The sequence below is a fragment of the Anas platyrhynchos genome, chromosome 2, assembly GCF_047663525.1.
Source record: "Anas platyrhynchos isolate ZD024472 breed Pekin duck chromosome 2, IASCAAS_PekinDuck_T2T, whole genome shotgun sequence".
Lineage (NCBI taxonomy): Eukaryota > Metazoa > Chordata > Aves > Anseriformes > Anatidae > Anas > Anas platyrhynchos.
The window spans coordinates 83,256,207-83,283,357 of NC_092588.1; the positions used below are offsets into that span (position 1 = coordinate 83,256,207).

General features: G+C 37.9%; 1 long non-coding RNA gene across 1 annotated transcript in view; it reads right to left on the reverse strand.

Annotated features, from left to right (window-relative positions):
- LOC106014608 (uncharacterized) overlaps positions 1-26,690 on the reverse strand; it is a 41,743-nt gene extending 15,053 nt beyond the window's left edge. Inside the window, exons 1-2 of the long non-coding RNA XR_001186036.4 lie at positions 26,599-26,690; positions 3,604-3,688 (exon numbers count right to left, since the gene is read on the reverse strand). This is a non-coding gene — a long non-coding RNA (uncharacterized lncRNA). The remainder of the gene's footprint in view (positions 1-3,603; positions 3,689-26,598) is intronic.
- Between the last annotated feature and the right edge of the window lie 461 nt (positions 26,691-27,151).

Genomic DNA, 27,151 nt, shown 5'->3' on the forward strand with positions numbered 1-27,151 from the left:
TAAATAATTTCACTATAATTTCTAGAAACACCTTTTTCATCTCATCATGTTGCTGGGTTAGGTTTGGTAAATGCAATAGAAACAAAATCATACTTGCCAATTCTCTTCTCTACCTTTCATCTTTCGCTGCACCAGTGTCCTTGAGCTCTTCTGCATTTCTTTTTCCTTACTCTTTCAAATGTAAAGCAAGATGTTTTATTTTTTATTTAGTGGTCATGAAAACATAATTTCTTGTAACTGCATAGCAATGTATGAACATATACTTTATCTAAGACAAGGCAGCTATTTGTTCTGTGTTACTTGATTCTTTATCACATAAAATGGACTAGGCATCTCCATAAGAGAAATATCTTGTAAAGCATGTTATACTACACTTCTCTTGCTATATTATTAAGGCATATATGTTACACATCTTTACTGCCAAGAACATCTTTGATATAACATAAACTACGTTGAATAGAAGAGACTAATGAAGTATGTTTGGAGTGATTTGTACAGTAAGTTCCTTCAGGAATTGCTCGAGTTTAAAATTGCTTTTCTTAATATAAAAGGGCTTATGGTGCTGTCATGAGGTTAATGGTTTTTACTGGCAAGTAATGTCACGTCATTAACATATCTCTGTATAAGTCCCACAGTTCATATGGGATGGCCTTATTTTAGGTTCATACAGCCTGGGGTTAATCTTTGATGATCCTCTTTATCTATCTGCCTATACACACTCAAAATTCTGTCTGTGATTATTGCTAACTTTTTCAGAAAAAGAGAATAATCATACTTCCCAATTAATTATTTTCGCCCCCCACCCAAAAAAAAAATAAATAAATTCAAGAAAGGATAAGGACATACCATTGAAAGGAGAGAAATTTGTTTGTCTCAGTTTTCCATAGATTTCTGAACACATGACGCTATAAAATCTAAATAGCTCACAGATTTTAACAGGTGCTTCACAGCACCATTGTGAAGCCAAACAGTGATATTATTCCCATTGTACATCTTGGGAACTAGAGCAAAGAGAAAATCTGTATGATTTTGTCATACCACCACAACAGAACAGGAGAGAATTCACGTCTTTATAGGCATTGGTAAGTGCCCTCCCAGATATCTAGCAAACTAGTTATCTGCCTTACCACATAGCAAGACAAAGAAGTAGGTGGAATCTTAAAGCAAAGCCCACAGAATGCCAGGCAAGTGAAACCTCACACATACAATCCTTAGTTTTACAACAAAAGCTTTCTGAAGAGGTGTTTTATTGCCAAGTCTCCACAACTTTTACAGAAAAGAGTGCGTAAACATATTACTTAAGTCAAAGGACAAACATGTACTTTACCACACATTCAGTTTCTCTCACACGCCTACCTGCTTTTCTTTAAGTCTTCATTATATAAACAGAACATACAGTGAAGACTGGGAAGCTTGCAGTTTTTAAGAGACATTGAGACCAGACCAAAAGCAGTCAGTTATATATGCAGACAGAAATCATCAACACCAACAAAAACCACATGAACTGCGCTGTATCATAGGACCCTAAAACCTTGCTAATAGACAGTGAGGGGAAAAGAAAAAAAAAAGATTGTATCAGTTAAGGGAGTCTGCCTTTTGTTTATCAGAGCTCATAATCCTAGACTTTTATTTTAATTTAGATTGCAATACCACATACAATCAGCAACAGATCTTCCATCAGGAGACCCACAACATGGCTGTTGCAACCCTTAGTTTTCAAGAACAAGAACAGCACTAAAAAGCTGCAAGTAATTAATCTTCCTATGTAACCTAGGATAATTTTAGTGTTCTGTCCATTACACTATGAACATTAAACTGTCTCTTCACAGACTACTACATAAAATTTAGATTTTTACATTTAATTTGGAGACTTGCAACTTTTAAAACTTGCACAAGTAATCCCTCTATGTTAAGACACAAACTCAGAAAAAATGTATCACTCTGTTTATCTCTTCTGTAAATCAATGAGAGAAAGAATGAATATAGTGCTCTTGAACAAAACAAATGCTTCCTACCAAAAAAAAAATAAATTAGAAAATCCAATTTTTTTCTGAGAGAAAAAGTTTGAATAAAAACTTTAGTATTTTCTAATCTGTTTTATATGAATGCTTCCACATGCTAAAGTTTTAAGTCTTAAACATTGAATGCTTTTTAATTTTGAGAATGGTATCAGTAATAACTACAGTTGAAATGACTGTGAACCTGATATATCTTTTTGTCTAGCATAACTCATCTTAGGTAACATTCAGCATAACATGGTCCATAAAGATATCTCCATTTTGAATTTGATACACTTTGTTCTAGAAAGGCACAAACTAACAGAATAAAGAAGTCTGAAAGACAGGTGAGGAAAGAAAGCATTTTACTGAGGACCTATCCTGACCCATGGATAGAAGAAGAAGAGCCCTTTATCTACAGGTTATTGTTTCACCCTTTACATCAGCAACAAAAGCCACAGCTGCAAGCTCTTAGGCAACATTTACGCCCCCAAAAAACTTGCACAAACAGTACATGAAAATTTAGTGCATCCAAGGTAAGCCCTCATTCAGGAGGCCTGAAAATGAGATAAATTTCTTGTGCTTTGTTTCTTATATCCTGTGAACCTACAGAGAGCAAAGCCACGATCTGTTATTCCTCTGGGAGGAAGTTTAAAAGTCAGCTTCAGACTTCAATGGAAAGCACCTGCTGTGTTTTTGCTCTAAAACACTTATCACATGAAAACAGTTTCATTGGATGTTTAAGGTGTAAGCACGCTGAGTAGAAACAACTCATGGCCATGTTTATTTTTGCTTAAACTTCTGATTACTTTTGCTTAATACAAAATTGGACTGCATTGCTCCTTTTGACAACCTGTTCTATTTTTCTTAGTGTATTAATCCAATTCATTTTTTGAACAAACTGAAAGTCTAAAGTTTTAATTTATGCCACATTAGTAGCAAGATTTACCCTCTTTTTTCACACACCATTGAGAAACATTTTCTTTGCCCCAATTCTTAAAAAAATAAATAAAAAATAATAATAATTTGTATTTTGAGATTATGTAACAAAATATTACTATAAAAAGACAAAAAGTGTGATGCTGAAAAAAATAAGTTGAGGGCTATGTCTTCTCAAAAGGTCTGTAAGACTTACGTACTCCATTCTAAAGCAGGTAAGTCAGGGAGAGCACATATCTAGCTTCCTTACTTCGTCTTTGAAAACATCACCTGTACCTTAACCACAAAATCATTAGTTTCATTGCCATGCAGTCATGAATCTGATAAGAGTGCATTGATGTGATTGATGTGATTTGATCTGTCCTTCTAGAAGCTCTGAACATTCTCTTGAAAAATCTTAAAATCTTGATTACTCAGTCTTTGAGTCTTCGGATTTTATTTATTTATTTTTTTGACTGTTGAACATTTACAGTTATGATTGATTCTTACCACTGATTCTATGAAGATTATCTGAAGGTTGCAGGACCTGTGCTATGCATCAATGTAGTAAGCAACACCTCCACAAGTTAAACTAGCCATGGAAGTATAAGAACAATATGGGCTCAGCTGCCTAAATAATAATTCCTCAGGATACCTGGAAGATTTTGTAGATCCAATCAATACTTACTGAAATTGAAATAAAGATACAGGTTCAGTCCCTGGATTTGAAATCAAGGAAGCAGGTTCATTCTGTCTGTTCAAGAGTTCTTCATCTGCAAGTAGAAGGGATATATCCTGATCATATGAATTTACTGTTTGTTTCTTATTATACAACACCTAAAGCAACTGAACACTTTAAATGCTAAGTTTACATGGTGCCCTGGTTTCAGTTAGAACAGAGTTAATTTTCTTCCTAGTAGCTGGTAGAATGCTATGTTTTGGCTTAGGATGAGAAGAGTGCTGATAACCCCCCGATGTTTTAGTTGTTGCAGAGCAGTGCTTATACTAAGCCAAGGACATCTCAGCTTTTTGCTCTGTCCTGCCAACAGGCAGGCTAGGGGTGCAGCAAGAGCTGAGAGGGGACAGACCCAGGACAGGTGACCCAAACTAGCCAAAGGGGTATTCCATACCATCTGACGTCATGCTAAACAATATATAGGGGTGGCTAGCCGGGGGAGGGGGGCCGGACTGCTCGGGGTTAGGCTGGGCATCGGTCAGCAGGTGGTGAGCAATTGCACTGTGCATCACTTGTTTGTACACATTATTATTAGTAAGACTATTATCATCATTGTATTATTATTATTATTATTATTATTTTCCTGTCTTATTAAACTGTCTTTATCTCAACTCACAGGCTTCACTTTCCGTTTCTCTCCCCCATCCCAGAGAGGGAGGGGGGAGGGTGAGCGAACGGCTGCGTGGTGTGTAGCTGCCGGCCGGGTTAAACCACAACACATGGCTAATGTTGCAATGGTATTAATGACATCATTTTAATTATTCAAATAACTCCGTTGGAGCAACCAGAACTTCAGTTTTTGGAATTGTTAATCAAGAGCTTTTCACCAACATTAAATTAATGAAGAAAAAATAATCTAGATATAACAAGAATGCTTACTCTCTTACTGAAGGTAACATGAATCTAGGCTGTTTTCTTTCTTTCTTCGCCATTTGCCGAGGCGATCGGCTCCGGGGCAGACGCGTTCTGCAGCGGAGCGGGGGATCGGGCCAGGCAGGGCTAACTTTCCGGCATCGAGCCGACTTCAGGGAGCCGCCAGGAGCCGGCAGCCCTCGTGAGGGAGGCTGACGAGGCGAAGGCGGAGCCAGCAGCGCCCCCTGCCCGGCCTTTCAAAAGCAGCCCCTAGGGAGCGCGAGCGACCAGGAGCGCGGCGACCAGGGCGGGCAAACAGGGAGTGGCGCGGCAGTTAGCGCAGGCAGGGCGAGCAGGAAGGGCGGAGAGCAACCCCCGCCCACACGAACGCCTCTTAACGACGGTCTCTAGCTAGGCGATAATGGTCTCCACAAGGCACGGAGCGCTCTGCAGGAGGTCGGTACACACCCAGACCGACTGCCCGTTAAAGAATGCAGCGGTTCAGGTCACGGGATGCAGGGAGTGTCAGAGCCTGCTGCTGCCGTCGGCGGGAGGCAGAGACGCTGCCTGCGTGAGATGTGAGCAAGTGGATGACCTGATCCGCATGGTGGCGGAGCTCAAGGAGGAGGTGGAGAGGCTGAGGGCCATCAGGGAGTGTGAGCGGGAGATAGACTTCTGGAGCAACTCCCTGCAGGGCCTCAAGGAGAGGTACCGGGGTGAGACACCCCAAACGGGGGTGGACCCCCTGCCCTGTCGCCGTCGGACAGAGGGAGGGGATCCGGGAGTTGAGGAGGAATGGAAACAGGTCCCTGCGCAACATGGCAGGCGATGCCCTCCCCTTCCGGCCCCACCTTCCCAGGTGCCCTTACAAAACAGGTTTGAGGCCCTGGAGAATGAGAGATCAACAGCAACTGAGGAAGAGGTAGAAAGTGTTCCCAGGAGGATGCCTAGGGCGAGGAGGTCAACTCCACGCATCAGGACTGCCTCCACCAAGAAAGAAAGAAGGGTGATTGTCGTGGGAGACTCTGTTCTTAGGGGAACAGAGGGCCCTATTTGTCGGCCTGACCCTACCCATAGGGAAGTCTGCTGCCTCCCTGGGGCCAGGGTCAGGGACGTTGCCAGGAAGCTCCCCAACCTGGTACGCCCCTCAGACTATTATCCTCTTGTGATAGTCCAGGCAGGTAGTGATGACATTGATGACAGAAGCCTGAAGGCTATCAAAAGAGACTTTAGGGGGCTGGGACGGTTAGTGGACGGAGCGGGAGTGCAGGTAGTATTTTCGTCCATCCCTACGTTGACAGGGAGGGGTACGGAGAGGACAAGGAAAGCCCACCAGTTAAACACGTGGCTCCGGGGCTGGTGTCTACGCAGAAATCTTGGGTTTTTCGACCATGGGGCAGTTTACTCAGCACCTGGTCTGATGGCCGTAGACGGGTCCCTATCCTTTAGGGGAAAAAGGATCCTGGGCCAGGAGCTGGCGGGGCTCATTGATAGGGCTTTAAACTAGGTAAGATGGGTGATGGGGCTGAAGCAAGGACTGTTGGGGCTGTGCCAGGGGGAGCAATGGCAAGGCCGGAGGATAAGGTAAAGGCCCAGCTGAAGTGCATCTACACCAATGCACGCAGCATGGGTAACAAACAGGAGGAGCTGGAAGCCATCGTGCAACGGGCAGGCTACGACTTGGTTGCCATCACAGAGACGTGGTGGGACCAGTCTCATGACTGGAGTGCTGCGATGCCTGGCTATAGGCTCTTCAGAAGGGACAGGCAGCACAGAAGGGGTGGCGGTGTGGCTCTCTATATTAGAGAGTCTTTCGATGTTGTAGAACTCGAGGCTAGGAATGACAAGATCGAGTCCCTTTGGGTTAGGATCGGCAGGGACAACAAGGCTAGTGTCCTGGTCGGGGTCTGCTATAGACCGCCGAACCAGGATGAGGAGACGGATGAGGAGTTCTACAGGCAGCTGACAGAAGTTGCGAATTCGTCGGCGCTTGTACTCGTGGGGGACTTCAACTTCCCTGACATATCCTGGAAGCACAACACAGCCCAGAGGAAGCAGTCTAGGAGGTTTCTGGAGAAAGTGGAAGATAGCTTCCTGACGCAGCTGATTAGTGAACCTACCAGGGGTGGTGCCCTGCTAGACCTTCTCTTCACAAACAGAGAAGGACTGGTGGAGGATGTGATTGTCGGGAACAGTCTTGGGCAGAGTGACCACGAAATGGTGGAGTTCACTATTCTTGGCGGGGCCAGGAAGGGAACCAGTAAAACCACTGTATTGGACTTTCGGAGGGCTGACTTTGGGCTGCTCAGGACACTAGTTGGTGGAGTCCCATGGGAGGCGGTTCTGAAGGGCAGAGGGGTCCAGAAAGGCTGGGCGCTCTTTAAGAGGCAAATCCTAATGGCGCAGGAGCGGTCTATTCCCATGCGCCCAAAGATGAGCCAGCGGGGAAGAAGACCAGCCTGGCTCAACAGAGAATTGTGGCTTGAGCTTAGGAGGAAAAAGAGGGTTTATAATCTTTGGAAAATTGGGCAGGCCACTAAGGAGGACTATAAGGATGTAGCGAGGCTGTGCAGGGACAAGATTAGGAAGGCCAAAGCTCATCTGGAGCTCAATCTGGCTACTGCTGTTAAAGATAACAAAAAACGCTTTTATAAATACATCAACACAAAAAGGAGGACTAGGGAGAATCTCCATCCTTTACTGGATGCGGGGGGAAACTTAGTTACAAGAGATGAGGAAAAGGCAGAGGTGCTTAATGCCTTCTTTGCCTCAGTCTTTAGCGGCAAAACCGGTTGCTCTCTGGATACCCAGTACCCAGAACTGGTGGAAGGGGACGGGGAGCAGGATGTGGCCCTCACCATCCACGAAGAACTGGTTGGTGACCTGCTACGGCACTTGGATGTGCACAAATCGATGGGGCCGGATGGGATCCACCCAAGGGTACTGAGAGAACTGGCAGAGGAGCTGGCCAAGCCCCTATCCATCATTTATCAGCAGTCCTGGCTATCGGGGGAGGTCCCAGCTGACTGGCGACTAGCAAATGTGACGCCCATCTACAAGAAGGGCCGGAGGGCAGACCCGGGAAACTACAGGCCTGTCAGTTTGACCTCAGTACCAGGGAAGCTCATGGAGCAGATCCTCTTGGGAGTCATCATGCGGCACTTGAAGGGCAAGCAGGCGATCAGGCCCAGCCAGCATGGGTTTATGGAAGGCAGGTCCTGCTTGACGAACCTGATCTCCTTCTACGACAAAGTGACGCGCTGGGTGGATGAGGGAAAGGCCGTGGATGTGGTCTACCTTGACTTCAGCAAGGCTTTTGACACCGTCTCCCACAGCATTCTCCTCAAGAAACTGGCTGCTCTTGGCTTGGACTGGCGCACGCTTCGTTGGGTTAGAAACTGGCTGGATAACCGGGCCCAAAGAGTTGTGGTGAATGGAGCCAAGTCCAGTTGGAGGCCAGTCACTAGTGGCGTCCCCCAGGGCTCGGTGCTGGGGCCGGTCCTCTTTAACATCTTCATCAATGATCTGGATGATGGCATTGAGTGCACCCTCAGTAAGTTTGCAGATGACACCAAGCTAGGTGCGTGTGTCGATCTGCTCGAGGGTAGGAAGGCTCTGCAGGAGGATCTGGATAGGCTGCACCGATGGGCTGAGGTCAACTGTATGAAGTTCAACAAGGCCAAGTGCCGGGTCCTGCACCTGGGGCGCAATAACCCCAAGCAGAGCTACAGGCTGGGAGAGGAATGGTTGGAGAGCTGCCAGGCAGAGAAGGACCTGGGAGTGATGGTGGACAGTCGGCTGAATATGAGCCAGCAGTGTGCTCAGGTGGCCAAGAAGGCCAACGGCATCCTGGCTTGTATCAGAAACAGTGTGACCAGCAGGGCTAGGGAGGTGATCGTCCCCCTGTACTCGGCTCTGGTGAGGCCGCACCTTGAGTACTGTGTTCAGTTTTGGGCCCCTCGCTACAAGAAGGACATCGAGGTGCTTGAGCGGGTCCAAAGAAGGGCGACGAAGCTGGTGAGGGGCCTGGAGAGCAAGTCCTATGAGGAGCGGCTGAAGGAGCTGGGCTTGTTCAGCCTAGAGAAGAGGAGGCTCAGGGGTGACCTTATTGCTCTGTATAAGTACATTAAAGGAGGCTGTAGAGAGGTGGGGGTTGGTCTATTCTCCCATGTGCCTGGTGACAGGACGAGGGGGAATGGGCTAAAGTTACGCCAGGGGAGTTTTAGGTTAGATGTTAGGAAGAATTTCTTTACTGAAAGGGTTGTGAGGCACTGGAACGGGCTGCCCAGGGAGGTGGTGGAGTCACCATCCCTGGAAGTCTTCAAAAGACGTTTAGATGTAGAGCTTAGGGATATGGTTTAGTGGGGACTGTTAGTGTTAGGTTAGAGGTTGGACTCGATGATCTTGAGGTCTCTTCCAACCTAGAAATTCTGTGATTCTGTGATTCTTTCACTACGTCTACTGAAAGTAGCTCAAACATTTATCATTCACCCTGATAAATCTTAGAGGAAATCATAGGAATTTAAATATATATGTAGCCTTGTTTATGAACACCCAAGATTGTCTTCAAATACTAAAGATTTACAGAGATTACTATACTAGCTTATTTATTACTCAACTAATGATTTTTTACCTGGTCTGCTGTAAGGGTTCATAAAGGACTTAAAACCAAAGTTAATCTACAATACAGACAACAAACTTGAGTGGAGGAAAAAGAGGTAGACTAAAGCATAAAAAGTATGTGGATGAAGAAAAATAATCATGGAAGTTTATGCAATCAAAATCTCAGAAGAAAACTCTCCATTATATAGAGTATATTTATATACTCTAGTCAAAATAAATGTTAATAATACCTGAAAGCTTTTTCCTGGTTTTGATCTTCCTTTTCATTCCTGTTTTGGTGTCATTTGGTGTCACAAGACAATACCCTCTCTCTCTTCCTCCTCCCCTTTCCCCCTCCTCCCCCAAGTAAACAGCTAAGGGACCCTTTTGAGAGTAAATTTTGTAGTCAGTAGAGTGTGTCAGAAGATGCCTGACAGGAATATTGAATGCCTATTTTATTGAATAATACAATCAAATAAAGCAGTAATACAATGAAATAATATCAAGGATCAAGAATGCCTTCTTCTCCTTCAGCAAAGACTAATCTTCCTCACTTTGACTTAAAAAGTGAGGTAGGCTGGGCAAATTGTTGTCCCTCTCATACCAGACTGCATCAAAAGAAAGACAGATGTTCAAAGTCATATTTTTGCTCTAGATATAGCTGAACATTAATCCTGAATGTTACACTTCTTGGTTCTACAGTTTAAATTTTTTCCATTGGCTTTTACTGATATGAAGTACAGAAAGAAAAATTACTCAGGCTTCATAATTCTTCCTATGTTTTTACACATAGTAATCATTTGCATATAAATGATTATTGTATGAATTACCATAAGTTTAGAAATCTTAAAAGCTTCCTTAGACAAAAAAAATAAAAATAAGTAAAAAACAAAACAAAACAAAAAATTATAAAACTTAATAAAGACTGAGTTAATAGCTGAACATCAAGACAAGACAGAGTTAAAAAGATAAAGGTGTCTTCGATCTCAGTGTAACATTAAACCATTCACGACATAGATGGTTTAGTACTGTGGGCCAACTTTTTAGCTGAATCACAAGTTTATTTCATGATTTAAAGAAAAAAACTAATAGTTGTGTGTTGTAAGTTTTATATTTCTCTGGGATTTTTTTTCAGCTTTATTCAATGAGTACTAAGTAACATTTTATTTTATTTTATTGTTTTGCATTTAAACAGTCTTTCTGCTTTCTAGCTCTTTAAGATATTCATTCATAATTGCATAGACTTTTTTCCCATTTATGCTTGTACTGTTGTTCATAGCTGGAGTGTGTTTTCTTCTTTGACTAATATCTGTTTATCTGTTGCTCTTTTGCTGGCTCGCTGTTGATGAGATTTTCTTCCTCCATTTCTTGCGGCCTATTTTCAATGCAACAAGCACTGGTTAAAAATTTACATATTTAGCAATCCTTATATTGCATAAACGTTTATGAGTCAAATCCTCAAAAATGCTGTGGGCTTACAGAAAGAGCCCACAAGAAGGAGAAGGGGTGTTTTTGCCAGTATCCTTACCATTCAGGGCAATTAATGCCAGGGAAGTGAAGAAAATGAGGAAGTTCTTCAAGCATTTCATTGTCTGGAACTAGGGAGCCTCAAAGACCTGAATAAGCTAAGACCAACTTTTGCAATGCCTAATTGGAGAATATATATTTTTCTTTCTAGGATTTCCCAAGGTTTCCTACTTGATTTTTTTTTTTTAATTCTATATGAAAAGGAAGAACATAATGAACAAGCAGAACTAGTCTTAGGAACAGATTACGCTGTAGGAAAGAGAAATGCAAATTCTTTCAAAGAAATATACTACCTTCCAAAATAAGCAATAGTGAATATTAAGCAGCTATATATTGCTTAGTGACATGTGGTGGACTTGGCAGTCCTACGATAAAGGTTGGACTAGATGATCTTAGAGGTCTTTTCCAACCTAAATGATTTTATGATTCTAGTTCAAATTATCAGAGATGTCTAAGATCTGAATCCAAATTGTCCCTTCCCAAAGTAGTATCATAATTATAGATTTAGTTTTGGTGTATGGGACACTACCACTCCTTTTTATTAGATGCAATTCCACTTTTCATGGAATACATGAATATTTTTGCCAAAGATCAAACTCTATAGCCTAACCAATAATCAATTTACCTAACTGGACATCTGAACATGTCCTGCTTTGAAGAGGTAGCGAAGTATTCCTAATAGAAAAAATCAACAAAATATATGGAAAGTATCCCAACTCCATACTACTCAAAAGCATTCTAATTTAAGTCAAGAGGGTGGACATGGAAGATGTCTTCCACAACCCGAGTGAGTTTCCAAGCTACTAAACTAGTAGGTGAAATCCAGTAACTGATCTAAAGCTGATGAAGTCCTAATAAAGTCTTCGTTTCCCTTGCCTTTCCTTCTACTGAAATTTGTTGAAATAAAACGTGCTCTCCTCATCTTAAATAAAACCTATTTTCTGTATAAGGCTAGTAAAAAAAATATATATACACACACATACATGCATATATACTTTCTTTAAGGTAGAAACATCCTCTTCCTGCCCAGAATTCTTCACCTATGAGCTCACTCTCACAGAAAACTATATCCGTCCTGTAGTCCTAGTTAGACGGATCAGAACTGAGTGTGGTTCAGAAACTGTCAAAGAGAGATAGTTTTACATGTAGATTGCTACTGCTCTTTGTCTCCACAATGGCTAGTTGTGTTCTTTACCAGCTAACAGCACATCAAACAATATGTTTGCCATGTTATGCTCAGCATTCTGTCTTTATTTCTTCTGCTCATTTTCACTCCTTTACTGCTTTTGCATGCTGCAGTCACATTTCTTACACAGTTCAATCTACGTGACTGTGAACACAACATATTTCATGTGCAGTAGTACACACTGATGCTGTGTCAGCTCTAAGCTCAAACAAACAAGCATTAGAATCTTATTTTATTTACACGTTTCTGACCATTATTTCACAGTAAGAACATACAATGAAATAGCATACTCAGCTGAGAAGGGATTTCAGACAAAACGGGTATGCAACAGTCTGCACCAAAAATTGAGTACTGAGTTGAGACAAATTATTGTTATTATTAATAATAATATTATTTAATATTATATATTAAATATATAATATTATAATGATATTATAATAAGTGCATAATATTATATATTAAATATTATTATTATTATTATTTGATTTTTTATTTTTGTTTTATTTTTCTTTTTTTTCAATAAAAAGATGGGTAGAGAAATTAAAAAAAAAAAAAACACACCATCATGTCTGCCTTGCTCTTCTTCCTTCTGTGTTCCTAGTGAAAGAAATTGAATGTTCCAGTACTATTTGTGGTGCTCAGGGCTCAGAGCTACTTTTTTATTCTTGTTCTATCTTTTCTACTCACTGCCAATTTAGATGTTAATTCTGTACAATTTTTTAATAAAAAAAAATCATGTTCTCTATCAAACATAACTGTTCAATACTGAATGCGCAAATTCAAAGAAATGAGTTAAATACCTTCACTTTTCATCTCTCTAAAAGAGATGACTGTTAAATTGTCATTGATAGAATGATGGCATATCATACGCATACATTTATGCAGTGAAAAGATCTGGCATAGCATTTGGTGAGAAAGTAATTACAATCTATGTTAACACAATATGTATGGTATACCACTGATTGAACACTGAGTTATGTTTGATGTCAGTCATTTCTGGATTTTTTTCCCCTTTACTGACTGCTGACTGGGGAGACAATAAAATAAAATAAAAATAAAAATATGATGGCAAGGATTTATTTATTCATTTATTTGACTGTTTTGTGGTTCTTTTCTTCAAATTACTTGAACTCAGGGAGAAAAATTGCTGTTAATGGTGGTAATAAGTTAAGTAGTACTTAAAAAATTTTCTCTGGAGATTTTAAGAAAAAAAATGCATTCCTAAAAAGATATTACCCCAGTGGAGGAGGCACTCCAACTATGAGGCACTCTAATACCTTTTGTTTCTCAAGCACAATATGTGGCAATTCCTTGTAGCTAGGACACATTGCAATAATTCTTTGTATCCTGGGACCAAGGCTGAAGGAGTAAATTTCAAGCATTTTTTTTTTTTTTTAACACTGAATATGCTTTTAAAATAAATAAATAAATAAAATATATATTCAAATGATGGAGAAAAAACATATCACCAAAACCCAAAGCATCTGTCAGTTTATTTCAACTGAGACCTGGTTCATACTTATTTGTAGCAGATGGGAACATTTAATACTATGTACCTTTTCAAGTTTTATATTGCTTAGACCAGCCAAGTCTCTTTAGAGATTTCAAGGTTATATTTACTTTCTAAAGTATTATCAATACCTTCGTGGCTAACTGACTCTTGGGGGATGTGCTGAGAGTAGATGTACTAAAAGCTATGCATATTGAGCTGAGCTAGTGGCATGGTTTATGGTAATATGCACACAGACACACACACACACACACACACACACACAAAATCTTTGAAACCTGGTAATACCGGATTTTTTTTTTTATTATTTTTTTTTTTTGTCCCTACATATAGCTTTCTTTCTTTCTCTCTCTTTTTTTTTTTTTTTTTTTTTTTTTTTAGAAAAACATCCTTTGGAAACAAAGAAACTGTCTGAAACTCCTTATTAACAAAATTCTTATTTCTTTATGTACTTTCAATAATGTGACTTTTAAGCAACCAGCCCGAACCTCCTACCACTTGGAAGGGCCTTCAAGAATTCCTGACCCATTGTTGGTTTTCCTATATAATGCTATTTCTTGCATATCACCAAACTCCACATTCCTTAAGAAAATCCAAAGCAGATAAAATAATAATAAGAAGAAAGCCTTTTACTTCATTCAATACCTATATTTGTGCAACGTGATGATAAAAATTGATAATCTCAGAGTGGGCACACAAATCATGATGACTTCATAGGCTACAAAGTGGTTCTCTGGCATTTTCCTTGTTTTTCAAAAATAATGATGGGGGAGAGGTGACGGGGTAACATAGATATTATATTTGAAATTTTTGGTTATATCTGGATTTTATCCAACCATTCTTGTCAAAAGCTTGATTGTCTCAGCTAGTGCTCATCTAATTTAACCACAGTGTTAAAACTGTCAGTGGTACCCTTTGTGCAGTAATTGAATGGTGCTAAGGAGCTTCATGACCTTTGAAAATGCCAGCTCCCAACCAGAACCTGATGTAAAGTCTCTGCCAGCACACACATCCTTGTACAAGAAGTAACTGTTGCAGCTGTCACACTCAATTTTTTCTAATGTCAAACTCAGTTTATCTTGTGTTTGGCATATTGAATTCTGTGCATGCTGATAGATGACAAGTCTTTATTTTATTTAATGTTTTCTAGCCATAATCAAAACCATAGTGCTGAAAAGCTTTTTTTTTCTTTTTCCTCCCTCTAAATGATGAAGGATAATATGTCTTATTTCTGACTACCTCCTAAGGTTTATGTATTGGTGGTCATCACCTGAAATGACTGAGAGTTTCCACTTCCTATTAGAATGCTACTTCACCTGTAGAATTCTTAGTATTTATTTCACAACAACATGTAATAGAATAGGTTATCTGTTTCCTACAATGATTTAAATGTTTGTTATAATGAAATTCAAGAATTGTTTGTTTTTTTTTTACAGTGCAGAGGTGTTACAGTGAAAAAGGTATCTATCCAATCCTATTTTATTAGTATCATCTAGTATCATCTCCATATGTTTCTCTACATTACATACATTAATGCTTCCACTCAGAGAGTAAAAAAAAAAAAAAAAAAATTGTTAAGAAAGAATATGTGTCACGAATAAAAGTATTGTGCACCAGATTCTGAGCTCAGTGAGAATTTTTTTAGCTAGTTCTCAGGAAGACTGAAGGAGTCAATGCCTATTCTTAGACATCTGATTCCTCTGGCAAGCATTATAATTCACCCTTGAGAAAGAATGAAAGCTAACATGCATTTAACAACTATATACATTAACAAGAGAAAGCTTCTGGCAGCAGAAGAGAGAGACTAGAATGGAGACAGAAAGATATACAAGCAGAGCTATAAGAACAGAGCTAGAGATGAGCTACTCTTTTTCAAAATTATGTACATTATGTATATATATGGTCTAGCTTCTGCATCACAAATAGTGAAAATAATATTAATTAAAATCAAATTTAATTTCATTTTTCTAGTTTGTTGTTGTTTGTTTTCTAGTTGAAACGATGAAATGATTTATTAACAATATTTCAAATCTACTTTCTTGCCAGGTCAGTAGGTAATATTTGCACAAGCATATCTTATCAGACTTTGGGTATTCGAAACAGATTCTCCTTCAGTCTCTTCACATAGACCTAAATTATATTACCTAAAGTACTTTCAATCAGTTGAGAGGAGAGATCATATCCTTAGAATTAAGCCAATAGTTTGAAAATATTTCAAACTATTACTATTACTAATATTTCAAACTATTTCAAACTATAACAAATATGGTGGTGCATTATCAATTCACGCAAAAGAGCCAGAATTTGAATGAATATCTTATCGTTAATACCTTGTCATATGGGTTTAGGACACTTCCCCTGGAAAGCAGGAACTATGGGCTCAGATTGCCTGAGGAGAGGAGATAAGTTTCTGAGCTTTTGAGTAGATAGAAAAGAATGTCACAGAGTTATCAATTCATTGCGAAGATCAAAGTATGGAGAAGAAATGTTTTTTTCTCCAACAGTATTATTCATTTTTTTGTTTTGTTTTGTTTTTCCTATACCTGTGATTAATGTTGGGACTACTGAGAACTTCTTTTCCAGAAATTGTGTTTATAAATTCAGGAGTTTGTTTATTCAGGTTCATCAGCTGATTTTGAAATGTTTGGTGATTTCTATTAGGAAAAACTCTAAAGCAGACCAGTACTAACATTTTTACCTCAGGAATAAAGTAGAGTATAAAACATTTTACTATAAAATAAAATAATAATTAATATAATCTCCTTCTAAAGCCCTATATATTTGATAACCCAAGCGCAATTAATTGTAAAATTAGATAAAGACGAGGAACTTTTCCCTTTCTTTCCTATCTATTAGCTAAAATACTTGATGTGTGTGATGTTCAGCATTCTTAAATTCTTAAACTTAGGTTACTGAGGACCAGTAACCTAAGTTTGACCTCAGTACTGAGGTCAAATAGGACCCCAGTTTGTTTTATGACCATTACCTAGAATTTCAACATCATTTCACAAATCTCCAAAATACATTATAATCTATGCAAAAGTTTCTATTTTTTTCCCACCATACCTCTCATATATGTGCTCAACTATAAGCTTGAAAACTACAGTTCATATGTATTCTTAGTATTATATTGTTTTTTGTCTGTTTTGTCTGAAAAATATTATTCTTGTCTAAAAAAAAAAAATTCACTCTTTAAAAATAAATAGATTCATGTTTACTTTTCTTTCTTATTGACAGAGGTTGAGTCTTTGAATTATATTACCCATCAATTATCTATCCCTGTTAATCTAATTTTTACTGACAGCAGTATTGTTTCTTAAAAGTATTAACAACCTCTATTGAGCTGTACGGCATACTGTCTTAAACAGAAATCATGAAGTCCTTTTCATTTTGAACAAAGCCAACAATGACTGCAATGCATTTAGACAAATGCTTTCAAGTCAAGAAACTATGTGACCTTTATCTAAGAAATCCATGCCACACTCTAACAGAGTTATCAATTCAAAACAACAAAGTTATCAACAGTTTTCTTTAGGCAAGCTGATTTTTGGCTGAGATTTCTATTATGTTGTCCTCTGCTGGGTTAGATATGCCTGATTAAAGTTTCTTTGAGGAACCAACTCATATATCTTCTAACTTCCACACATATTTTCTACATTACCTGCATGTTAGGTATAGGTACAAATGTCATCTATATTTATCTGATCAGTTTCAAGATAAATGACATTTTTTTTTTTTAATTATTATTAATTTGTCAGATTGACATTATACAGCCACATACCAGAGTACCTTAGTCATGATGTAAAAAAGTGTGTTATTCTGTGGTCAAAAGAAGGTAGAGTTAACTCTGGAACTTTGGAATTGTACACCATCCAAGAAAGTTGTTTGGTCCCAGATGGAAACTGCATCCCTCATAACCAACAGCTCCTCATTTCTTACACTTGTATTTTTCATTATGCACCAAGGGTGTGGAAGAACCTTGTTAGAAGAGGTCTTCTACTGTACTAAATATGTATTCAAAATAAAGCCAACACACAAAGAGCTCAGGAACTGGAAAAAAAAAAAAGTCTGGCTAAAATCAGGGCAAATCTGAAGCACAACCAACACATGCAGGGTACAGAGTAGAAAGAGAGGGCATGATGCAAGGTCACTCACAGGCGGAAAGGCAAGGAGAAGAGACCTGGCACTGAGGTTTTATTTATTGCATTTTCTGGCAAGGAAACTGCACTTACGATCTACACACAGGCTTGTGGTCTGTATTGATCTCACAATACAAGATAGGCAAGTGTACCAAAACCATCTATTACTGTCACAGGATCACAGAATCATCTAGGTTGGAAGAGACCTCCAAGATCACTTAGTGCAACCTCTCACCTAACACTAACAAGTCCTCCACTAAACCATATCATTAAGCTCTTCATCTAAAAGTCTTTTAAAAACCTCCAGGGATGGTGAATCAACCACTTTCCTGGCCAGCCCATTCCAATGACTAACAATCTCTTTCAGTAAAGGAGTTCTTCCTAATATCCAACCTAAACCTCCCCTGGCGCAACTTTAGCCCATTCCCCCTCATGTTATCACCGGGCACATGAGAGAATAGACCTATTCCCATCTCACTACAGCCTCCTTTAAGGTACCTGTAGAGTGTGATAAGGTCGCCCCTGAGCCTTCTTTTCTCCAGGTTGAACAACTCCAGATCCTTCAGCTGCTCCTCATAAGACTTTTTCTCCAGAACCCTCTCCAGCTATGTTGCCCTTCTCTGGACTCACTCAAGCACCTCAAAGTCCCCAAAGTATTGAGGGGCCCAAAATACATAACACTGCACAAATTTGCATGTCATCCTTGCACAGGGGCCATGCTAATGGTGCATATCACTCTTATTTCTAGTAGGCAATTCTTTGAAGATATTTTAATTAACTTATGAAAAGCCAAAAAGAAAGTTAGCAGTTTTATACACAAAAATGCAAAATTGCAATATGAAAATCAGTGGCCCAAGGTACAGTAAAGTTTATTATGTGTTAAAATTATTTTCTGTGCAAAAATTATTTAAATATGTGACTGTACAGGCCTGACCAAAAATACACTAAAGTCAACCTAAAAGCATCAATTGACCTGAGTGGGTTTTGGGTTAGTCCCATTGTTTATATAAGTAATGCTCAAATAGTTTTGCTGCTAGTCTTTTGAAGAGTACTTTGTTATTTATCACAAAAGTTGATATATTAAAATTACTAGTTTCTGACATGGTAATTTAGTCTGTAAGATTTTATGAACAGTAAAATGTTGTGTCACTGCTAATTCTTCACAAATGCCACATTTTCGTGTAAGATTTGCCTGGAATATAGTGCAAATGATGTTTTTTGGGCCTGAATTATTTTGCTGTAAGATTTGGGCATTTAGTAAATCAGAGGACTTAATTCTGCTTCTGTAGCTTTGCAAAAAATGCTATTGTATTTCCTACAGCAGTGCTTGATTTCTTGTGTGCTGTACATTAAGCAACACCTCTGGGAAAAATAATATATATTATATATATATATTTCTAAGGAAATACTTTTATATTTCAGAGCATTTTAGAAATAAATTTGCATTCCCATATCACCTTAGTGACCATTTTCTGTAAAACACGCTTGACAATCAAGAATGCCCTCTGAACACAGTCACATTGCACTGCTAGTGGTCTGAGAGCCACAGTGCTGAGAATGGATGTACAAATTATCTTTTTTAAGAGATTGTCCCTGTGGAGTCCATAGATAAACATCATACCACTGAGGATTTCTTCAGAGGTGACTACTGAGGCAAACCTGCTATTGAAGATTTAGTTTCCTTGAACTTGAATTTCCCTGATATATTGTTTCTTCCTCACAAGCTTAGAGTGGTACAATTTTACACCAATTGATACTTCAATCCCTGTCTTACAGACCTGATCTAGATTTAAAAGGTTCAAAATAAAATAAAATAAAATAAAATCATAAAATAAATAATAAATTGTGTTGCCTTTTATAAGTACATCAGGAAGCAGTATTAAACCCACTAAATACAAGCTGTGTAACTCTCAAATGGTGCTGGCTCTGAGGATCAAAGTCACATTAAGTTGTGTAAGAATAATGGCTAGTATTAGGCTCCCTACTCCTGCTTTTTATTTTATTTTATTTTATTTTATTTTTTGTTCCTGTGGGGTTATGGGAAAAAAAGAAAAAGAAATTCCAAAGTAACACCTCTAAATAGGACAGGGAAAAAACCTTCCTCAATGATAAATGACAGGATAATTGCCTCATGGTGTACCTCTAAAATTCTAGACAAAACACAGACATTTTTGAATAATAAAGGACAAGTTTCTAACATCCATTTTACACTTTTTACACTTTTCCCATAAAGTGCTTTCCAGGAGTAGGATGGTAAGTAATTGTAACAGTTGAGCATTGTATAAATCATTGCCAAATGAGCAATTCTTTGCTGCCTCAGCAAAGTGTATTTCAAAATAGAGTTCCATACAATGGTTTGCACATCTGAGATCAAAACAATTCTTCCAACTCTACTTTGAAACAGAGAGTTTCTTAAAATTCTCACCCATCCCTGAACAAACTAAAAGCCAATGTTAATCTGGCTTAATGAATATGAGATGCAGATGCAGCAGAAAGCAAAACCAAGTGAACTAAAACAGGGACTGTAACTGTCTCAGAATATGAAAATGTCACCAAGTTAAAATTATTAGTCACCCATTTGGTTATTATACCTTTATATCTGTTTAAAACACATATAGATGGGCTGACTACAGTGATGATAAAGATAATTCTATTCTTTCCTTACCTTATCATCACCATGTTTACTATATCTGACCTTACAGTCTCTGCTGAGAATTAATCTTGCTTCACTACAGAAAGTCATTTGGGGCCACTGATCTTCATAAAAGAGTGTTAATCAACAGCAAAGGTATACCACATTTATCAGTGTTCACATTGCACTGCAGAAAACATAGTCAGCCATTTGTGGTGTTATTTGTTGTTGTTGTTTGTTTGTTGTTTTATCAGTTACTTATTTTTATGTATTTTTCTGTGCACTTAAGACATGAAGTTTTAGGAGTTCTGACCAAAATCATATTGTTTTGTTTTGGAATGACATAAGGTTGGCTGAATTAGTATAATTAGTAGCATCCAACTCAAATTCCTAATTTATTTTGCATAGTCCATTGTGGAGGAGGGTCACAATCAAGTTGTATTGCAGTTCTAAGGCATAAAAATATTTGACAGAAAGCAACAAAGGATACACAAGGTTTGACTGAAAGTAGCTAAGAAACATAAAACCATGGTTTTTGAACTTTCTTGGAAGTCTGGAAATCGCTTTGTTTCTGTAAAGGTAATAGAAGATGATGGTTTGTATGCATACTGAAAGGGCAAACCTTCTTGTACTGATCTGCTAATGGTTGTTAGCTGGCATATGAGTATGAAGGCACTGTCCAACACCCAAGCCAATTTCTTCACAAACAGCTACACTGAGCAAGTAGAGGTAATACCATCACTCATAATATTAATTTTCTGGTATAGAGAAACTGCTCATTATGTCTGAACAGAGCTCACCATATTTAGAAGATTTTGCTGCTATAATGGGGGAGATAAGGAAGAGGATCAGGGAAGAAAGAGAAGAGGAAGCAGATAGAGGTAGGAGAAAAAAAGGGAAGGGAAGGGAAGGGAAGGGAAGGCAAGGCAAGGCAAGGCAAGGCAAAGCAAGGCAAGGGAAATGGAAAGAAAATGGAAAGAAAAGAAAATGGAAAGGAAGAAAAAAATAACTTCCAACACAGTTTGAACAAGCAAAATTAAATGATACCAGGAGTCATCCATTTAAAACTTTATTTTAAACTTTTTTTTTTTTTTTTTTAAACATTTAAACTCACAAGTGAGTTCCTGATTTTAAAATAAACAGTTTCAGATTGAAAATACTCTCTTGGAAGGCTGCCTGATGAAAAACACCGGCAGAACGGCCATCACCAGTATGACCTATATTTTTAAGTCATAGCTTGAATAAGTAGATCTTATCTCCTTTTACAGTCTTAAGCAGCAAACTGGCTTCCTGGCTTTCCTATTTTAACTGAAAAAAAAAAAAAAAAAAAAAAAAAAAAAAAAAAAAAGTAAGAAAGTCCAGAAATCTATAGCAACAACAGATGAATACACAACATCCCCAGTAAATACACTACCCATTATTCAAAAAATTTCTCTTTCTGGAAAAGCCAGTCAAGTCAAAGTGTCTATGCACCATTTTATATGCACACACAGAAGCAAATGCACACATGCACACTTCAGTGAGTAGATACAGGGTTATGGACAGTGCTTTGGATCTTTCTTTAACTTGAATTTAAAGTACAAATGGGACAGAGCTGGAAGGCTCTTCCAGCCTTGGCTGTATCTCAAGTGACAAGTGATATATATAAAACCTGTTAAGTAGGTTTCATTATGTTGAAGTGTTTTCTATTTCTTGCCAAAAATCATAGTCTACTATATTTCTGCTACTTTTTTTTTTTTAACCAGTTCTTAATATTTATTCTAATGAATAAATGTATCTTTGTTAGTGTTTTATTTGAAGACAGTTATAAATTTCCTGAAATGTATATATTATATGTGAAATAATGCACAACTCCGAGATTATGGAATTACCCATACATCAGCACTAAAAAAAAATACTTCCCCTAATTTAAAAAGTAAATTAGATACTTTTTTTTTTTTGATTGGAAGGGGAAGAATAAAATTATCTCAGTTTGTTAATTCTTTAAATGATTTTTAGTCCTTCAATAAAGAATGAATAATTTATCTTGACTGAACTAAAAATAATAATAATAAAAAGTAAACAAAAAGAGGGAAAAAAAAGGCTCACTAAAAGTGTTGGCAACAAATTTACAGTAATGTAACAGAGAATATTATAGCTTCTGTAATAGTCTGTTTAACATGCACCACTAAATGTCAGCAATAAAATTCCTTTTGTCATTTACCACTACGCTGGTCCCATGCAGTCTGAAGGATCTTTATGTGAACACAGAATTGATAAAGGCGATTAGAGAAAAGAAAGACCTTTTGTTTTATTAGGTGGCTTTGTTAACTATTGCACAAAAAAAAATAAACAAAAAGAAAAAAAAAAGATTTTGAACAGGATTTCTGTAGTTATATGAAAACCAGCTGAAATGAATATGCATCTTTTAGTTGAAAGTAGATACATCACCATAAAATAGGGGAAAATAAGATATAATATCATATTTGTTTACAGAAAACCTTCAAAATAAGTTTGAAAGAACATTCAAAAATGATGGGGGGGGAGGAGGAGGAGGAATGGAAGAGAAAAGACACATTAAGGACAAGTATTTCCAAGCCTTTAGAAACTTATTCAGTTGCTTATGGTGAAAAAATAACTTTAAGATACTGGTAGGAGTATAAAGCTGGGACATAGAAGGCATAACTGCAAATGTCAACCTTTAACCTTCTCATCTGAAATGACTTCAGTGTAAATATTCATTTGACTGATGCATAACCTGAAAGCTAAATGGTTTGAGAGCATTCTGGCTCTGATGACCTAAAGGGACATGCAGGTCATGCTTCAACACTCATTTGTTAGTAAAGCTTTTTAATACACACGAAACTGTGGGTACTGAAATCTTCATCTCAAAAAGAATTTTTTAAATTCCCCAAGCTGGATGAGTTTCTGTGACTCATTTACTCTGCTCCCTAGTTCTGTGCGAAGAGAGACAAATAGGCAGAATTCATGCAGAACCGTGCTGTGCTATGAAGGAAAAAGTGACTCTCTAGGACAGGTAGAATATTTTCCTTTATGGTTTTAAAATCCAAATGCATTTTTACAGTCAGTAAAGATCCTCTGCCATTGCATAGCCCTCATTAACCCCTCTACTTGGCAGAACATATGAGTGGGAGAGGAGGGCCTGGAGGGAAGATCAGAGTATGACCTAAAGCAAGTGAGATCATCTGTTTTCTTTCTGCCAGACTGTCCTGGCTTCATATGTTACTGATGCTTCTGGCTGCATTAAATTATACTGCTCATTCCCTAACCTCTTAAGTGAAGCCAGTGGAATTAAGAGGTTGAGAATGGATGGGTGGCAGCAGAGAGAAACCTTAGTTTAGGGGTGCAAGCCTGCAGAAACTCTGGTGTTATCTTATGGTGTCATATTCTGAGTAGAACCAATGTAGGGATGCCTAAGACCCCATACTAAAAGTCGGGTATATAATATACCATACTAAAATATAAATATAATATGCCATACTAAAAGACATTTGACACATTTCTCCTGGGGGAGCAATTTATTTATTTTTTATTCTAAAACAGGGTTTCCGGAACCAGTAGTGCAATTCTCATTCTAGAGGTCCAGCAGTATGTGAGATGAGGCCCAGTTTTGATACAGGTTAGGCTTAGGTTCCTCAAAAGGCTGAGCCAAAGTTACTGCTAAATTGTGATAAAGAGCTGTGAAAAAGATCAGAGATATCAAGATAAGAAAGGTAAGACTGCAGAAAGACTGATTTGAGACAGCAATAGTTAGCAGTACAAGGATTTAACAGAAACATTTAACTGACATTAGGAAGTATTAAAATCCTAAGGAAAAAAAAAAAAAAAAGAAAGAAAAGAAAGAAAGAAAGAAAGAATAAAAGGTTGTTATAAAGCGGCATCTCTACAGCACTCGGGATGAGCCCATTCCAAGTAGTAGTGGAAGCTGACCCTTACTATTAGATTGATGATTGTTTGGACAGCAAAGACTCATCTTTAATATTAGTGACTAGGGTAATAGCTCATTATCTCTAACTACCTGTTCTATGATTTTAGCCATTAAATAATCCCTGCAATTTAAGCTATGTATGCCCTGGTTGCAGAGGCACTTTGCTCATGTTAAATGTCTTCTGAGCAAAATAACTCAGAGAGGAAGTGTTACAGTGGTCTTACATAAGTCTAAGTTGACACAGAGAAGGGCAATGTCTATTCTGCCTTGGGATATTTGGTTAGACATAAGGAGAAAAGTTCTACCTTTTATACTGGAATGCTAATGAAATGCTGGAACAGGCTATGCATAGAAGCTGCAGGATGTATTTTGAAGTTGACTGCTACCTACCAACATGCAGATCAGAACGAAAGCTTGGTAATGACACTGTTGGAACTAACCACTCCTGATCTGAAGCTCTTCTTCCAGCAGGCAGGATTTCACAGCATGTGTATTAGATTTAGTCTTTCCATTCCATTTCCATTTTTTTTTATAATAGCGTCCTTCATGCCTTAATTCTTTCTGACTTTATTCTGTCCTTCCAAATCAAATAATGATACTAGAAGGTTGGCTTCAAAGCATACTGATTTCTAAATTGTTTTCTCAACACAGAAGCTTCACCTGAATGTGTCAAACATTGTAACTCTGCAATTAAGAAAATCTGTATTTGCTTACTTATTTGAAACTTGCTTGACAACAGTGAAAGTGAGTGACAAGTAACCAGAAGAGCACTGTGTTCTTCTTCTTTAAAATGGCAGTAGAAGAAAAAAAATAAATAAAATTTAAAAATTAAAAAAAAAAAAAGCATTCTAGAATATTTATCATTCACAAGTCTGTCACAGTATTGAATATATGAGCTTGATTCTGAAAGGCATGACCTACAACACCAAGAGGCACAAATTTTCAAGGAGGTTACCCCACAAAGTGATAATAGTGTTTGTAAAGCCTACTCTCTACAATATCATTGATAATAAACAGAAACCAACTTTATTACAGTTTTAAACACTTCTCAATAGTTTGAGCACTACATTGTTAGCAACCTTTCCAGAATGCTTTATGTTGCATTTTTCTCTCCCAAATTACATGATTGACACTGTGATGCCTAATCCACCAGGTCGCAGACTGTTGATTTGAATTAAGAGTGAATTATGGAGAGACAATGGATGCCAGCTAACAGGACGCCAGTCTGTCATTTTTTCAGTAGGAAAGAATTAAACATTTTTTCCACCTAGTATTATATATCTTCCCTTTTGGAATTTCTCCAGTAACTGAGGGAATATTATGAGAAAAATTCTTCCAGACATGATTCACAATTCATAGAAAAGATTTTCATACACTAATATCAAATTAACTTTTATTACCATCACAATAATGTTTGTCCCAGAACAACAAACTGAATGGTTACTAGCACAATTATTTTTTTTCTTTACAGTAGTTCAAATGCTCAAGTGCTCAGCAAGAGCTGAAAAGACCCTGTTTTCACATGGTTATGAAAGTTCAATATCATGCATCCCCTTGATTCCAAATAAATCCAGCCAGTAAGAATAAAGAATATCTAAAATCATAATTTCTTATGAAAAGTTATAGAACTGTAAATCACAGTTACCTTTGTGATTCCATCTAAATTTCAGCCGTTCTCTGTTTGACATAGGGCTTAATAATCTCATTAAATATGATGAGCATATCACTCACAGGAGCATTTAGTTGGTACACATCCTGAAAACCGAGTTTAGACTTCAGGATCAATTTTGAGTCAAACTGGAGTCTCATTTGGACTGCACTTCAATAACTTCATTGAGTGGAGATTTTACAACAAATATGTTGTAGAACAAACACATATAGCAAGCCACTTTCAATAAAAAAATGTAGTTTATTATTTTGTGTTGTCCATATATATGCTCTAAGCCTGTTTAAACAGTAACAATGTTATTTTTAACAATCAGATTTCCTTCAACATCCCAGAAGTTCAGTGGTAAATACTAAAGCCAACTTTGTAATTTATTTAACTAAATTTAAAATAAAAATGTGTATAGTTTGAATGTGTACATTTGAATCAGTTTCTCATTGTTACTTAAATATTTAACACAAGACTTTTTTTTCAAAATCATTATACAAGTTTCCCTTAAATTCACTCTTTTCTCCAAATTACATATATATGATATATGTATTCAAGACAGCAGTCTGATCTCACAAACAAGATCAGAAAGGTTCAGTAAAATTTAGCTACTTAGTTATTGATCTGGATAACTTAGTAAAATCCTGAGTAGAAGGATGAGAGAAAACTTTCCCCACTTTCACATACACACACATACTTTGGAAATAAATATATAAATAAATAGACATAGTTAAGAAACAAGGCAAAATATTCTCAAAAGTTCAATTCAATAGCCATCCCTGGAATTTATGCTTCAGGTTGTGTGAGGAGAATAAAGTTCAGCCAAACTCTCACCAGCACACAAAGCATGAAATTAGTAAAAGAAAGCTCTAGTCACATCTCATCCCAGAACACTGGGCTTAAGCCGCTACTTTTACCTCCATCTGCTCCTGTTGGTGTAATCAGCACCTTGATGACATTTACTTCGAGGGTAGGGTGGTCAAACAGAGGGCAGGAGGATGAGACAGACTGATACCCTATATGCCTACCCTTCCTTTGACCTCTTGGCATATGTTGTGATTCCTGCAGCTGAAGACCACCTGGTCTAGATGACATATTGCAGGTGTTGCCCACTGGATAACCTAGGACTGATCTATGCTTGCAAGGAGCTGATTTTCAGTTACTACAGCTGAAGTGTCCCTTAAAGTAGGAAGAGTATTATTGATACAGCAAATGATTTGTGCACAATCTGCAATGCAACCACATAAACTAGAGATGAGCTTTTGAAAGGAACATATTACCAGTTTGTGATTACTTGAAAGAGCAAAAATAACCACGTTCATAATAAGTCAAGGGAATTAGTTGTTGGCTCAAGTTAGTTGCCAGGGGATGGAAAGAGTGAAAATACTTGTCTTAAGTTTACCTTTGTCTTAAGTAGGACTTATCGCTAATAAAGTAATTCTATTCTTTGCCCACAGAAATGCTGCTGCA